General features: G+C 45.5%; 1 long non-coding RNA gene across 1 annotated transcript; it reads left to right on the top strand.

The window, feature by feature from the left end:
- Positions 1-1424: 1424 nt before the first annotated feature.
- Positions 1425-15057, top strand: LOC121008591. The gene is made up of 3 exons (XR_005780605.1): positions 1425-1508; positions 6839-6894; positions 14787-15057. It is a non-coding gene; the product is annotated as an uncharacterized LOC121008591 (long non-coding RNA).
- The last annotated feature ends 2004 nt before the right edge of the window (positions 15058-17061 follow it).

Below are 17061 nucleotides of genomic sequence, written 5' to 3'. Positions count from 1 at the left end.
GTCCTGTTGGACCAAATTTGAGTGGTGTTTTTTCCAATAAAACCCTTATGTTGCATCCAATCCTGCCGACTGCCTACCATTTGTACAGCTAATCTCCACACTACATATTTGAAAAAAAAAACTATTAAAAAAATTGTTATATTTTGATTGATCTAACGGATAAAATTAATTTTTAATTGTGGGAAAACCCCTTTAAAGGAAGTGCTCACAGAATGCAGATATACAGATTTTTAAGTAAGTGCCCACAGAATGCCTTCTGAAATTGAAGATTCATACTAACCTGCTCCACAACGCTCCAGTCCTCTGTGCAGCCTCTGTTGTCTCCATCTTCTGGTCCATACAATGTTTACATCTGGCAGTGCATGGGAATGGTCATATGCATGGCTCCAGCCAATGAGTGGCTTCAGTGGTGATGTTACTACAAGCGGGACATCATCGCTGAAGCTAGTCTTTGGCCGAAATCATGCATATGACCATGCCCATGCACTGCCAGATGTAAACGTTGTATGGACCAGAAGATGAAGACAGCAGAGGCTGCACAGAGGACTGGAGCGTTGTGGAGCAGGTTAGTATAAATCTTCAATTTCAGAAGGCATTCTGTGGGCACTTACTTAAAAATCTGTATATATGCATTCTGTGGGCACTTACTTAAAAATCTGTATTACCGGAAAGCCCCTTTAAGTCTACCCCTGGGTTGTGGTAGGCGCCCTGCAGTTTCCTGCCTAAGATCTTGTATGCTCTTCAGTTCCACCTGATGTTGATGGTGGTGGTGACCACTGGTGGTAAAACTGGTTCTCCTACTTGTCCTTCAAAGGGTGTCTATATACAATGTGAGAGCCTTGTGATGAATAATTTTCAAACTAAGGTTCTAATCATGATCCGAAAACATCTTCCATCTCAGAGAGCCCTCAGACTTGGGGTGATTGGACGGTTCATTAGCCAGTCACAGCAGGTCAAAGAAATTTTGTAAAAAGTGGTCGGCCACTTTAAGATGACTTTCGCACAGTTGCTGTAAAGAGCATTAGAATGCTCTTACTAATATATTGTTATTAGGAGGTCAGCTCCTATCTTCTCCATCACCAATGACCCCCTTTAACAAAATATTAGTGAGTGCTTTGTAATGCACTTTACAACACATTTGTGAAAATGATCTTAACATGTCCATCAAATATTTATGTATTTCCATTTGTAAGGCTTCTGGCATATTATACAGTTTTTCAAGAAATGTCTTTAAATCTTGTTCCAACTTTTGTATAAAGCTGAGTATTCACAGAAGGGGGTGGAGAAGACTCAGAGGAGGAACTTGTAGGGTTCGCAGGCGAGAGGACAGGGAATGCATAAAATACAGAGAACTCTTCTTGCCTGGTGTTATTTTGACTCTGCTGTCTCTATTCTCTACTAATCAAGATATCGCAGGAAATTCTGGAGAAGACCGGCTTCGCATTTAGGCTTCAAGCTTGAAAGGGACCAGTGTCTGCCAAACGTGACGTACAGACTCCACATCTACTGTATGTGTGTGTGTTCCTTCCTTTATTCCTTTTAGGGGGTGTATAGACCTATAATGTGATCTGTACATACATGTATATATATATATATATATATATATATATACAGACAGATAGATGTGTGGTAGATAGATAATGAATAGATAAATAAATGGACAGACAGACGAGTGATAAATACATAAATATCGGATAGATGGAGTGCTACCTAGCATTTTTGTATTAGATAGATATGAGTAAGATAGATATTAGATAGATAGATAGATAGATATGAGTAAGATAGATAGTAAGATATGATATGAGTTAGAGAGATAGACAGATAGATAGATATGAGATACAGTAGATATAAAAAAAGGTTTCTTGAGATGCCAATTATTCTACGACATGATCTTGGCCGAAGTGTTAGTTTAATAGAAAACATGTGCTGCAGTTTGTGGTCCAAAAATTATGGTTTTATGAGAAAATCCAGTGTGATTTTATATTTAGACACTACTTTACTCTAATATTACCCTTCTCATTCCTGTATCACAGGACCATCCATATTGAATATCTGCACAGAATTTCGTATTCGAGAACTAGGCATTCTAGATATGAGATACATAGATAGATATGTAAAGTCCCAGAGTGCCATTACCGCTTCCGCACCCCACTACTGTCTCCTATGGGCTAATACAATGTCATCTTATGCAGTTATTTCAGGTCCTGTACACTGTATGTGAAAGATAGCATAAAATCTAATTTAATACAAGTTAGCAAGATCAATTTAGAGTCAGTTTGGGTTACCTTGCAGCTTGATAATTATAAGGTAACTCGTGTAGGTGTGATATATAGACCACCTAGCTATAAGTCAAAGAATTAGATGATCTACTAGTTGAGGAAATAGCTAAAATGACATTGAAGGGGGAAGTTATCATTATGGGAGACTTTAATCTTCCTGATGTAAACTGGAAAACCAAAATAGCTAGTTCTGCCAGGAGTACAGATATTCTAAATTCCCTACTGGGATTATCTCTACAGCAAGTAGTTGAGCGGCCAACCCGGAAGGAGGCCATTTTAGATTTAGTATTCACAAATGGGAATTTGGTATCTAATATTACTGTAGGGGAAAGCTTGGGATCTAGTGATCACCAGTCAGTGTGGTTGACTATGGCCTCTTTCACACGGGCGTTGCAGGAAAAGGTGCGGGTGCGTTGCAGGAACATGCACGATTTTTCCACGCGAGTGCAAAACATTGTAATGCGTCATCTTTTGTAATGCGTCCGGCATCTCTTCTGTCTTCTTTTTTGCTGTGTGCAGGAAAAGGACCTGTGGTGACATCACTCCGGTCATCACATGGTCCATCACATGATCTTTTACCATGGTGATGGATCATGTGATGGATCATGTGATGACCGGAGTGACGTCACCACAGGTCCTTTTCCTGCAATCAGCAAAGAAGGAGACAGAAGAGAAGCCGGACTGCGTGAGCAAGTGGATTAAGGTGAGTTAAATTTTTATTTATTTTTTTAACCCCTCCAGCACTATTGTACTATGCATTCTGTATTCAGAATGCTATTATTTTCCCTTATAACCATGTTATAAGGGAAAATAATAAAATGATGGGTCCCCATCCCGATTGTCTCCTAGCAACCGTGCGTGAAAATCGCACCGCATCCGCACTTGCTTGCGGATGCTTGCGATTTTCACGCAGCCCTATTCACTTCTATGGGGCCTGCGTTGCGTGGAAATCGCACAATATAGAGCATGCTGCGATTTACACGCAACGCAGAAGTGATGCTTGAAAATCAACGCTCATGTACACAGCCCCACCTCACGCATTGCACCCGCGCGGAATACTCGCCCGTGTGAAAGGGGCCTATAAGTACAGTGACTGAGTCACACCACACAAAAACTAAAGTTTTAGATTTTAGAAAAACTGACTTATCTAAAATTAGATTAGGCTACTTTCACACTAGCGTTCGGAGCGGATCCGTCTGATTTTTCATCAGACGGATCCGCTCCGATAATGCAGACGTTCGCATCCGTTCAGAACGGATGCGTCTGCATTAAAACTTAGAAAATTTTCTAAGTGTGAAAGTTGTCTGAGCGGATCCGTTCAGACTTTACATTGTAAGTCAATGGGGAACGGATCCGCTTGAAGATTGAGCCATATGGTGTCATCTTCAAGCGGATCCGCCCCCATTGACTTACATTGTAAGTCTGGACGGATCCGCTCGCCTCCGCACGGCCAGGCGGACACCCGAACGCTGCAAGCAGCGTTCAGGTGTCCGCTCACTGAGCGGAGCGGAGGCTGAACGCTGGCAGGTGGATGCATTCTCAGTGGATCCGTCTCCACTGAGAATGCATTGGGGCCAGACGGATGCGTTCGGGACCGCTCGTGAGCCCCTTCAAACGGTGCGCACGAGCGGACACCCGAACGCTAGTGTGAAAGTAGCCTTAGTGGTATACGAGTCCCTATCAGATTGGAACAGTTTCAATGGAGTCCAGGAGAAATGGGACTACTTAAAAGTGGCACTATTGAAGGCAACAGATAATTGCATTAGGCTTGTCAGTAAAAGCAAAAAAAAGGAAGAGACCACTGTGGTACTCAGCAGAAGTGGCCAAAATCATTAAAAACAAAAAGAAAGCATTAAGTAATTATAAAAATAAAAAAAACGAGGATGACAGGCAAATTTATAAGATTAGGCAGAGAGGCCAAGCAAGTTATAAGAGCTTCTAAAGCACAGGCAGAAGAGAAATTAGCTCAGTGAAAAAAGGCGATAAAACATTCTTCAGATACATAAATGAAAAAAGGAAACTAAAACAAGGAATTAACAAATTAAAAACAAAAGAAGGAAGGTATATAGAAGAAGATAAAGAACTAGCTGACTGCCTCAATGAATACTTATGTTCAGTGTTTACAAAGGAAAATGAAGGAAAAGGACCTCGGTTAGGAAGGAAGACTAATTAATCTTTTGATGCATGTGTCTTTACAGAGGAAGAGGTTCTAAGTCAGCTGTCTAAAATTAAAACAAATAAGTCACAGGGGCCTGATGGGATACACCCAAAGCTATTAAAAGAGCTTAGCGGTGAACTAACAAAACCACAGATTTATTTAACCAATCACTGGTAACAGGAGTTGTCCCAGAAGATTGGAAATTAGCAAATTTTGTTCCCATTCACAAGAAAGGTAGAAGGGAGGAAACGGGCAACTATAGGCCGGTAAGCCTGACATCAATAGTGGGGAAACTAATGGAAACCATACTTAAGGAGAGGATTGTGGAACATCTAAAATCACATGGATTGAAAGATGAAAAACAGCATGGGTTTACTTCAGGGAGATCATGTCAAACTAATCTTATTGATTTTTTTGATTGGGTGACTAAAATAATAGATGGCGGAGGTGCAGTAGACATCGCTTATCTAGACTTTAGTAAGGCTTTTGATACTGTCCCACATAGAAGGCTTATCAATAAATTGCAGTCTTTGTGCTTGGTCTCCCATATTGTTGAATGGATTAGGCAGTGGCTGAGGGACAGACAACAGAGGGTTGTAGTCAATGGAGTATATTCAGACCATGGTCTTGTTACCAGTGGGGTACCTCAGGGATCTGTTCTGGGACCCATATTGTTTAATATCTTTATCAGCGAAATTGCAGAAGGCCTCGATGGTAAGGTGTGTCTTTTTGCTGATGACACAAAGATTTGTAACAGGGTTGATGTTCCTGAAGGGATACACCAAATGGAAAAGGATTTAGGAAATCTAGAGGAATGGTCAAAAATCTGGCAACTAAAATTTAATGTTGATAAGTGAAAGATAATGCACCTGGGGCGTAAAAACCCAAGAGCAGAATATAAAATCAGTGATACAGTCCTAACCTCAGTATCTGAGGAAAGGGATTTAGGGGTCATTATTCCAGAAGACTTAAAGGTAGGCAGACAATGTCATAGAGCAGCAGGAAATGCTAGCAGAATGCTTGGGTGTATAGGGAGAGGCATTACCAGTTGAAAGAGGGAGGTGCTTATGCCGCTCTACAGAGCACTAGTGAGACCTCATTTGGAGTATTGTGCTCAGTACTGGAGACCATATCTCCAGAAGGATATTGATACTTTGGAGAGAGTTTAGAGAAGAGCTACTAAACTAGTACAAGGATTGCAGGATAAAACGTAACAGGAAAGATTACAGGACCTTAACATGTATAGCTATGGGAAGGAAGCAGGTGCACGTCCCTGTTTGACGTGCTATGCCCAAGCCAGCCAGAGCACCTTCAGCTCTTCTGGAGGTGGAGGCTACAGCTTGAAGCCTCTAAAGCAAGGAGCAGAGTTCCCTGGATTAAGCTAGAGTCAGACTACAAAGAGGAGTTTCAGCATACAGCTAAAGCAAAGGTCTACAGAAATCTGGTCAGTACAGTAGGCCAGAGAGTAACTGATGTAGCAGAATGGAGTTTGCCTGCCAGAATTAATGCTAAAGCCTGCTGGGAACCAAGACAAAGCCTGAAAATGTTAGATAAACGTTTATTGAAAGTAAAGCTGTTATTGAACTTCATCACAAGGTCTGGACTCAATCATTTCTTCATCCCCCTACTACTACTACTACTCCTTTTTCTGCTTTCAAAAGGCAATGCCTGGGGTCCAGCGTATCCAGGTAGGAGCACTGTGACACGTGCACAAAACATTAGGGGACATTATAGGCCACCCTAATCCACTCAGCCATTCCTACACCTGGGTACCACCAACTCTGTCCCATTGTTGCTTTGTAGCAACTGGTGTCACGAAAACATTTACTTTAAGAGACCCCTTGCCATCCCCTGCCTCACGACTGCAGATAGATAGATATGAGTAAGATTGATATTAGATAGATAGACCAACCAACATTTAGATAGATAGCTTCAGAAACGCTCTATAGATGAGCTGAAACGTTGCAACCAAATGGGTGAATAAAGTATTTTTCTTTCCACTCATTTTTTGTGAGAGTGCTACCATTTTTCTTCTTATATTTTCTTGGATTTGTTGCCGAATCCATTGGCCTGCACCTCCATATTTATATTTGGCCTGCTGTACTGCTATTATCTTCTGTTTCTAGATAGATAGATAGATAGATAGATATAAGTAAAATAGGTATTTAATAGGTAAATAAATATATTGATCGATAGATATAAGATAGATAGATATGAGATACAGTAGATATAAAATAGGTTTCTTAATGCCAATTATTCTACCGCATGATCTTGGCTGGAGTGTTCGTTTAAGAGAAAACACGTGTTTCAGTGTGTGGTCCAAAAATGATTTTATATTTAGTGATTTTATATTTAGATACTATGTTACCCTAATATTACCCTTCTCATTCCTGTATCACAGGACCATCCATATTGAATATCTGCACAGATTAAGTATTCGAGAACTTAGCATCTCAGGTAAATGAAAAATGTACTTTTTATCACATGATGCTATTTGCCCATAATTTTTACATATTATATTGCCCATATCTCAAGATTTTAGATTTGTCCACTGTGTAGCCATGTCAGGTTACCATTAGGGATGAGAAAACCCGTGGAAGTTCGGGTTCGCCGGGTTCGGCCGAACTTCAGGTCAAAGTTCGGGTTCAGGACCCAAACTTCACCCCGAACCCCATTGAAGTCAATGGGGACCCGAACTTCACCACGTGGTGAGTGCTGTGACGTCATCACAGGTCCTTTGGCAGGTCCTGCTGAAAGAAGATAGAAGACACTGCGGCAGCGCGATTAAGTGGATAAGGTGAGTTTTTTTTTTTTTTTTAACTCCTAAATTGCCATATTCTTTTGCAGTCTGTCTTAAGAATGCTATTATTTTCCGCTATAACCTGTCACGGACGTACCGAGACATACAGACATCCCCGAAGATCTGCGAGACTGGCAACACGTGCTTTGATCTGACAGGTTTCTCCTTGTGGATCAATAGACGTCTGTGTTGTTTCTGATTCTGGCCACACCTCTAACCTCCAGGTGTTGCTATTGTGGTCATTTAACTTTCCTTATTTATAGTCGCTTCTCCCACAATGCTGTGCGGTTTATAGCTTCAGTGGTATCTGTGGTCTGCTGATGTTTGGTTCTCGACTGAGTTACTGTTGCTGCCATAGCTACTGGAAAGTTAAGTGTTTCCTTTTCCTTTTGCATTTTGTTTTGGTTTATCTGTGTGTTGTTTTTCCCCTGCCTTTTGTTGTAGGCCTGAGGGAGAATCCTGGTCGTCCTTCCTTTCTGAAGGAACAGGTAGTCTCAGTCCTGTCACTATCGCCAGGGTATTATAGGGTGAGTTAGGACTCTAGGTACTCCTGCGTATGAACTCATCGACATTTGGAGTCTGTTCATACTGAAAGCCAGTCATGACTGTGACTAGGGATTTGACTCGGAGGTGTCCTTCTTTCTTTCAGGCCTTGTTCCTTATTCCTCCTCCTTCTTTGTCCGGTGTGGTATCTCCCTCCACACACGGGCGTGACAAAACTATGTTATAACGGAAAATAATAAAATGACCCGAACACCGAACCCAAACCAAGATTTCAGTGAAAAAGTCTGGGTTTGGGTCCGGGTATCCAAACTCGCATAGTTCGGTAAAAAATCGGAACTTTTCAGTTCAGATTCGCTCATCCCTAGTTACAATAACTTGAATGATAGCTGAGCTGCACTATGCCAACACAGACACAGTGGACGTAGCCTTAGGCTTCTGGCTACATCCACCGTTTTGCTTCTCATGCCAGTGGCTGCCAAAAACAGCGGTCTGATGGGGGTGTTGGGTCCCCACTGGTCCTGATGGTAGGACATCAATATCTACAGGCTGGAAAATCCATTAAGCAGCAATGCAGGGTGCCAATACAGTGTTATAAGGGCCTAAGCCTCAGAAGCTCCCAGTAGTGCTCCAGTCTTAAGCTACATCTACACAAGTCGAGGAGCAGCCGATTGTCAGGAAGGAAACTTTACCCACAGTCGACTGCTCATTAAGTGGAGGTTATAACATGCAGCGATCACCTCCACAGTATGAGGACGAGCATTGGCTTCTGCTATCGCTTGTCTGCATACAAGTCATTGCTTCTGGACAGCAGATCGCTGTGTAGACAGCACAATATGCTGCCCAGGAACGATGATCGAGGTGTCTGCACCTCTGATCTTTTCACCCTATGAACAAACGTTTGGTTTGTTCATCGGGTGATCCGCAACACCTTTAAGCTACCTGGTCCACCTGGCTTCCTGGTCCTCAGGTACTAATGAAGCGCTTCCATAATGGAGGCGCTTCATTAGTACCGCATTAAAGACGGCCCTGATTGCAGCGGGCTGGCAAACAATCTTCCAGGGCCCGGTCCTGGGCCGCGGCCCGGCGGTTGGGGACCGCTGCACTAGAGAATAGGCTGGCTACAGATACACAATGAAACTGAGCAATTGAAGCCACCCCCTAAGCCTATAACAACCTTCTACACATAGACAAAGTTTTGCATGTTTTTTTTAACGGCCGTCACCTGGACATTTTCAGAACACTTGAAATCACGTCCGTTATTCTAACGGATCCTGAATACTGTCCTATTTTTGACCATATTGACGTTCTGACGGACCCCATACAAGTTAATGGGCCTGTTCTTAACGGCCATTTTTTTCTTTACGGTAGTGTGAATACAGCCTAAGTGTAGAAGCGCAGAATGGCAGTTAGACACACACAGGTGAGGTGTGGATATTCAAAGTCTCTGCAGTAACAAATGGGTGGAAATTCTGAAGGCGGGCAACACTGTGACACGTGCAGTAAATCCTGAAAGCAGGACGGTTAGGGCTAGAGGAATCTGTAATATTAGCAGTAAATAGACAGGAGTTCCTGGTATCTTATGGTGAGAAGTATGCTCTGCATGGTAGTGTGCAGGGCGGACTGGACAATGGCAATAGACCCTCCAGGGAATTTTCCTGGTGAACCCTTTCGGCTGCCCAAACCCTTCTCATGGCTACTGGCAGGTACATAATGATCTCATTCTCTCAGCATTAATTAATGCTAGGTGCATCAGGTATTTATGTATCTGTCCGGCGACTGCAGGTGCTCTACTGAGCACTATAGTATTAATGGCATCTGTAACATCCCAGAGCTGTGTTACTGTCTTCTAAGAGCTTTTATATTGTCATCTGATATGATTTTGCTCATGTCTTCACAACTGTGCATTTAAAACTATGTTAAATGTAAATTTCCTTGTAATTTTCCATGTTCACCAGCAGGTGGCAGCATCATTGGTAGAGATAGTCTTAAAGGGGGTTCTGCAGTTTGTTTAAACTGAAGATCTATCCTCAGCTCAGCTGGATGACAAAAAGCAGAAAGTTGCAAACAACCTCCAGAATTCCAGGAAGAAAGCATCCCCTGAGAATATATCTGTGAGTCAAGTCCGGAGACTTAGGAGAAGCCATTCCTCATCAGCTAGTCTGTCCCCACAAAGCAGAAGGTACAGTTCAAAGCAGAAGCCTTTATTCCTGCCAATGATTGCCAAAACCTGCTGGGACCAAGGACCAAAGCTGTATACTGTTTGGATACAAGTTATCTTCAGTAAAGAAAAGTTTTAACTTCATCTAAAGGTCTGGACATAATTCCTCCATTACTCCTACTATCACTACACTCAATTTATTGCAAGTGAGCCAGGAGCCAGGAGTCCAGCAGTACCCAGTTAGGAGACACCGTTGACACCATTATCATCACCATACAGAGACATTATAGGCAATCACACCACTCTGGCATTCCTACTCTGGGACGTGCGTTATAGCACCTTAGTAGGGCCCTGGGGTAGTACCCTGCGCACGCTGCAATTGGCGTCACGACAAATACAGAATATTAAACAACCCGTACCTGGCCACTGCACATCATCTACTTATGTTGGCCTTGCCTACTTATGTTGGCCATGCCATCTGCTAACTTGGACCCTCCTACAACATGGGGACACTTATTAGGTTTTTTCAGGGCCACTTTAAGCTCCCAGTCTGCCCTTGGTTAGTCTGTCTGTAGCTCTCTGGCTGCACACTACTGCGGCTCTAGTTCTGTGGCTGCACATCTTTGATGCCGGTGTTAACTCACTGACTTCTTAAGAAGTAACTTAAGGATGTGATTTTAGTTGTTCTCTCTGGAGAATCCTTTTCAGTAGCAAGAGCTCTGCAGTGTGCTTCCTCCCCCCTTCGTCTCTAGACAGGAACGCCACCTCCTGACAGGATGCAGGGAAAGCCCACTCCTACCAAGAGGGAGGAACAGAATGGTTAGCCCTGTTCCGTGTCAACCATTTGCCATCCATATACTTACTGGTACTTAAGGCCAACACATGAAAAATACAATATATAACTATATACAGTAATTGCATATGCACACTGTTGTGAATACAGTTCTCTGGCTGCACACTATTAGGGATGTAGTTTGATGGCTGCACACTGTTGAGGCTGTAGTTCTCTGGCTGCACGCTGTTGGGGCTGTAGTTGTCTGGCTGCATGCTGCTGGAGCTGATCTTCTCTGGCTGCACACCCTGAGGCTGTAGTTCTCTGGCTGCACACCCTGAGGCAGTAGTTCTCTGGCTGCACGCTGTTGGGGCTGTAGTTCTCTCGCTGCACGCTGCTGGATCTGATATTCTCTGCTGCACACCCTGAGGCTGTAGTTCTCTGGCTGCACGCTGTTGGGGCTGTAGTTCTCTGGCTGCACGCTGCTGGAGCTGATCTTCTCTGCTGCACGCTGCTGGATCTGATATTCTCTGCTGCACACCCTGAGGCTGTAGTTCTCTGGCTGCACACCCTGAGGCAGTAGTTCTTTGGCTACACACTGCTAATGCTGTAATTCTCTGCCTGCACGCTGTTGGGGCTGTAGTTCTCTCGCTGCACGCTGCTGGAGCTGATCTTCTCTGCTGCACACCCTGCGGCTGATATTCTCTGCTGCACACCCTGAGGCTGTAGTTCTCTGGCTGCACGCTGTTGGGGCTGTAGTTCTCTGGCTGCACGCTGCTGGAGCTGATCTTCTCTGCTGCACACCCTGAGGCTGTAGTTCTCTGGCTGCACACCCTGAGGCAGTAGTTCTTTGGCTACACACTGCTAATGCTGTAGTTCTCTGGCTGCACGCTGTTGGGGCTGTAGTTCTCTCGCTGCACGCTGCTTGAGCTGATCTTCTCTACTGCACACCCTGAGGCTGTTGTTCTCTGGCTGCACACCCTAAGGCTGTAGTTCTCTGGCTGCACACCCTGAGGCAGTAGTTTTTTGGCTACACACTGCTAATGCTGTAGTTCTCTGGCTGCACGCTGTTGGGGCTGTAGTTCTCTGACTGTATGCTGTTGGAGCTGATCTTCTCTGCTGCACACCCTGAGGCTGTAGTTCTCTGGCTGCACACTGTTGGAAATGTACTTTGTTGGCAGCACACTGCTAGGGATGTAGTTCTTTGGCTGCACACTCCTGAGGCTGTAGCTCTCTGGCTGCAAACTGCTGGGTGTAACGCAGCAGCTCTGGACCCACTGAGGGACATTTAGCGAGACTGGGGTTCCTATATGCCAGTCTTGATCCCTCTGCCTCTAATCCCCCTAATTTATTAAGAGGCAGATGCATCTCTGGCAGTCCGTGTGCCAGGTGCTGAAGTCTATACTGAGCCAGAGTCAATATGATAAATGGGCAGTTTTCAGAACAGGTGAAAAAGGATCATCACGGTAGTTCAGAAGGCACAAAGCACCTTTGCAGAGACGAGTCAAACCAGGAACCTTACTGGTTCTTGACTGACTATGGAACGATTTGGCCACATCGGCCCTTTAATAGCATGAACACCCTAATGGAACATGCACAAGGAGGCAGGAGAACAAGGAGGCAGGAGATGGGGATCGCCACAAGTGGCCTGAAATGTGGAGCAGCTGAGATAGCATATATTTCTGCGGCCAGGAAAGGGTAGATGATGCTGGGCATGTACTGCTGGGATAACACTGTGGCTGTGGCTCTCTGGCTGGATGCTGCTGGGAGTGTGGCTGCACATTTCTTGAGCTGTATCTCTCTGGCTGCACACTGCTGGGGCTGTAGCTCTCTGGCTGCGCATTGCTGGGGCTGTGGCTTTCTAGTTGCACACTGCTGGGGCTGTAGCTCCTTGCACAGTTCTGGGGCTGTTGCTCTCTGGTTGCACACTGCTGAGGCTGTAGCTCTCTGGATGCACACTGCTAAGGCTGTAGCTCTCTGGCTGCACACTGCTGGGGCTGGGGCTTTCTAGTCACACACTGTTGGGGCTGTAGCTCTTTGCACAGTTCTGGGGCTGTAGCTCTCTGGCTGCACACTGCTGGGGCTGTAGCTCTCTGGCTGCACACTGCTGGGGCTGTAACTCTCTGGCTGCACACTATTGGGGCTGTGGCTTTCTAGTTGCACACTGCTGGGGCTGTAGCTCTTTGCACACTGCTAGGGGCTGTAGCTCTCTGGCTGCACACTGCTGGGGCTGTTGCTCTCTAGTTTCACACTGCTGGGGCTGTAGCTCTCTGGCTGCATATTGCTGGGGCTATAGTTCTCTGGTTGCGCACTGCTGGGGCTGTAGCTCTCTGGCTGCGCACTGCTGGGGCTGTAGCTCTCTGGCTGCACACTATTGGGGCTGTGGCTTTCTAGTTGCACACTGCTGGGGCTGTAGCTCTTTGCACACTGCTAGGGGTTGTAGCTCTCTGACTGCACACTGCTGGGGCTGTAGCTCTCTGGCTGCACATTGCTGGGGCTGTAGCTCTCTAGTTTCACACTGCTGGGGCTGTAGCTCTCTGGCTGCATATTGCTGGGGCTATAGTTCTCTGGTTGCGCACTGCTGGGGCTGTAGCTCTCTGGCTGCGCACTGCTGGGGCTGTAGCTCTCTGGCTGCACACTATTGGGGCTGTGGCTTTCTAGTTGCACACTGCTGGGGCTGTAGCTCTTTGCACACTGCTAGGGGTTGTAGCTCTCTGACTGCACACTGCTGGGGCTGTAGCTCTCTGGCTGCACATTGCTGGTGCTGTAGCTCTCTGGTTTCACACTGCTGGGGCTGTAGGTCTCTAGTTGCGCACAGCTTTAGTTCTCTGGCTGCACACTACAAGGGCTGTAGCTCAATGGCTGCACACTGCTGAGTCTCTAGCTCTCTGGCTGCACACTGCTGAGGCTGTAGATGTCTATCTTCACACTACTCGGACTGTAGTTCTCTGGCTGCACACTGCTGGGACTATAGTTCTCTGGCTGCACAATGCTGAGACTGTAGTTCTCGGGCTGCACACTGCTGGGGCTGTGGGTCTTGGGCAGCACACTGCTGGGGCTGTAGCTCTTTGCACACTGCTAGGGGCTGTAGCTCTCTGGCTGCACACTGCTGGGGCTGTTGCTCTCTAGTTTCACACTGCTGGGGCTGTAGCTCTCTGGCTGCATATTGCTGGGGCTATAGTTCTCTGGTTGCGCACTGCTGGGGCTGTAGCTCTCTGGCTGCGCACTGCTGGGGCTGTAGCTCTCTGGCTGCACACTATTGGGGCTGTGGCTTTCTAGTTGCACACTGCTGGGGCTGTAGCTCTTTGCACACTGCTAGGGGTTGTAGCTCTCTGACTGCACACTGCTGGGGCTGTAGCTCTCTGGCTGCACATTGCTGGGGCTGTAGCTCTCTAGTTTCACACTGCTGGGGCTGTAGCTCTCTGGCTGCATATTGCTGGGGCTATAGTTCTCTGGTTGTGCACTGCTGGGGCTGTAGCTCTCTGGCTGCGCACTGCTGGGGCTGTAGCTCTCTGGCTGCACACTATTGGGGCTGTGGCTTTCTAGTTGCACACTGCTGGGGCTGTAGCTCTTTGCACACTGCTAGGGGTTGTAGCTCTCTGACTGCACACTGCTGGGGCTGTAGCTCTCTGGCTGCACATTGCTGGTGCTGTAGCTCTCTGGTTTCACACTGCTGGGGCTGTAGGTCTCTAGTTGCGCACAGCTTTAGTTCTCTGGCTGCACACTACAAGGGCTGTAGCTCAATGGCTGCACACTGCTGAGTCTCTAGCTCTCTGGCTGCACACTGCTGAGGCTGTAGATGTCTATCTTCACACTGCTCGGACTGTAGTTCTCTGGCTGCACACTGCTGGGACTATAGTTCTCTGGCTGCACAATGCTGAGACTGTAGTTCTCGGGCTGCACACTGCTGGGGCTGTGGGTCTTGGGCAGCACACTGCTGGGGCTGTAGCTCTCTAGTTGCACATGGCTAGTGCTGTTAGCTGTTTTCTCACAGCTGGGGCAGTAGCTTTTTAGATGCATGCTGCTGGGGCATATGCTCATCCCCATGGTACCATATAGGCATTTAATGTAAGCCATATTATAAGTAATGACTGTCTTGTTTTTCTGTGCTGCAGATTCTAACCATGAACTATGAACACTTGGACAGTGAATTACAAAAAAATCTATGCTATTTGTACTGGGACATAGCCAACATCCCAGAGCTATTGGCATTATCTCCTAGCGCAAGCCACCCTACTGCCATCCAGTACTCCAGCTTTTTACTGTCCATTGTCACTTGCATCATGGGATTTGCCGGCAACATTGTTGTCATCTTCGTCACTGGATTCTTAAGGAAGAAGAACAAATCTCAAATCTGGTTCCTGAATTTGGCCATAGCAGACTTCATCTTTCTTCTAGTTGTACCACTCCAAGCTGTGAACATATTACGGGCAAGATGGCCGTATGGCTCCACCATGTGCAAATTATACAACTTCCTTAACTTTACTCATATATATGCCAGTATTTACATCCTAACAGCGCTAAATATTGACCGTGCCTTGTCTGTAGCTAAACCTATATGGCACCTGAGGTTCCTTTCCCGGAAATTTGGTTACTGCGTATGTACACTCATCTGGGTATCATCGATCATATGTAGCATTCCATCCATCTTCTACAGTGAAGAATATTATTTTGGTGAAGAACCTCAATGCATTCTCTTTCCTGATGATCTTACTGGCATTGTATATTTAAATACTGACCAAAATTTGATTCAAGGTTTCCGTAATTTTTCACGTGAATTGTGCGATGAACCCTTTGAAAATGTGAAGAAGTTCCAAGACTGGATAGAAATGCTCTCTACAACCATGCAACTTGTGGTTCCACTTGCAGTGTTTGGTTGCCTTATCCCGCTGTGTGTTATCCTATCCTCCAATGTCACCATTGCTCTTCATGTGAAGAATTCTCAGAAGGCATCATCATCATCAAGACTATACAAAGTAGTGATTGCTGCAATTCTGGTCTTCTTCTGTACTAGGACTCCATTACTTTTGGCGCAGATTATTTTCTTGGGGGCTGCTTATACTCTGCAGTTCACTCTGATGTATAAGGTTATCGTATATATGCCACTGTTGATCAGTATATCCTCCACAAACGCTTTCCTGAATCCCGTGGTGTATGTTCTAGTGGGAAAACAAGTAAGGGATGAAATTTGTCAGTTTCTTCGGAAACTATAGTATGGCATAGAGGTATAGATTTGAGGATGCCATATATCAGATGTCTAGGGGGGACTATTTCTCCTTGCACCTAGTAGACTTATAGGCAGGTAGTTCTATGCTGGGAAAAAGGTATTCAAATTAGTTCACTTTCCAAAAAGGAAAAGAAAGCTGTACCTCTGGTGGCACCAGAGGCACCTTCCACCTGGTGGCACCAGAGACAACTTTCACCTGTTGACACCAGAGGAAGCTTCCACCTATTGGCCACAGAAGCACCTTCCATCTGTTGGCACCAGAGGCCCTTTCCATATGGTGGCATCGGTGGCACCTTGAGGGGCGGGCTGACCATTGAACCCACAGGGAAACTTCCCAGTGGGCCGATGCCCAGGTGAGTAATCTGATGCTCCTCTCCTGACTCCTGAATTAAACTGTATTACTATCCTAAGGCAACTGGAGTAGGAGGTCAGAACGTGGTAGCTAGCATTGGCCGCCACAAAGTGTCAAGTTTTGTGGAGGTATTTCCTCGGGCTGGGGCAGTATTTTGTGATGCCCTGTGGTATTTGGCTCTGCTTGGGTGGTATAATGTGTTGCAGTATGGTATTTGTTGAGGGAAGTGTTGGATTTAAATATATATGTATATATGCCCTTACATATATGCATATATATTGGCCCTTTTGCATGGGCCAGTCCAGGTGGTAGGTGTATACATAGAGATGTATGTATGCCTCCTTGTCAGCATACATCTCTATGTATATAATATATTGTAGGTGGGCTTATTGCTGCCCATTCAGACCCCCTGTTTTATATATATATATATAGATATATATATGTATACAGTACAGACCAAAAGTTTGGACACACCTTCTCATTCAAAGAGTTTTCTTTATTTTCATGACTATGAAGGCATCAAAACTATGAATTAACACATGTGGAATTATATACATAACATTGGCATTCTCTTGATGAGCTTCAAGAGGTAGTCCCCTGAAATGTCTTGAAGGAGTTCCTAGAGATGCTTAGCACTTGTTGGCCCTTTTGCCTTCACTCTGCAGTCCAGCTCACCCCAAACCATCTCGATTGGGTTCAGGTCCGGTGACTGTGGAGGCCAGGTCATCTGGCGCAGCACCCCATCACTCTCCTTCATGGTCAAATAGCCCTTACTTTCAAAGTTTTCCCAATTTTTCGGCTGACTGACTGA

This window comes from Bufo bufo, chromosome 7, assembly GCF_905171765.1.
Source record: "Bufo bufo chromosome 7, aBufBuf1.1, whole genome shotgun sequence".
Lineage (NCBI taxonomy): Eukaryota > Metazoa > Chordata > Amphibia > Anura > Bufonidae > Bufo > Bufo bufo.
The sequence above is the reverse complement of the archived record's forward strand: the minus strand, read 5'-3'. Positions and strand labels throughout refer to the sequence as shown.